We start from the raw sequence: 341 nt of genomic DNA on the forward strand, positions 1-341 counted from the left end.
CACTCCATTTCAACTTCAGGCATTTAAGGGCGAATTGTCTGTAGACGATTTTAAACTAATAATTCAACTATTTTTTGTTATCACCACGCACTGGCAATTCTGAACAATGTCAGAAATAAAATACTCCTTCCCATCGAAATGACTATTCCCATTGAGCCCCGTCCCCCAACCCCTTGTTAGGCCACTGGGCAGCTTTGCCCACATGTCTGGCAGCTGGTGCTGGCTGCTGGCTCAGCACCTCAGTCTCCTCGATGTGGCCTCTCGTCCTCCAGTAGGTTACCTTAGTTTTTTACATTCCAGGAGGAGAGAGCAGAATCTGCAATGCCTCATGAAGGCTCTTG

Source organism: Galeopterus variegatus, unplaced genomic scaffold (assembly GCF_000696425.1).
Source record: "Galeopterus variegatus unplaced genomic scaffold, G_variegatus-3.0.2 Scaffold6104, whole genome shotgun sequence".
NCBI classification, from domain to species: Eukaryota; Metazoa; Chordata; class Mammalia; order Dermoptera; family Cynocephalidae; genus Galeopterus; species Galeopterus variegatus.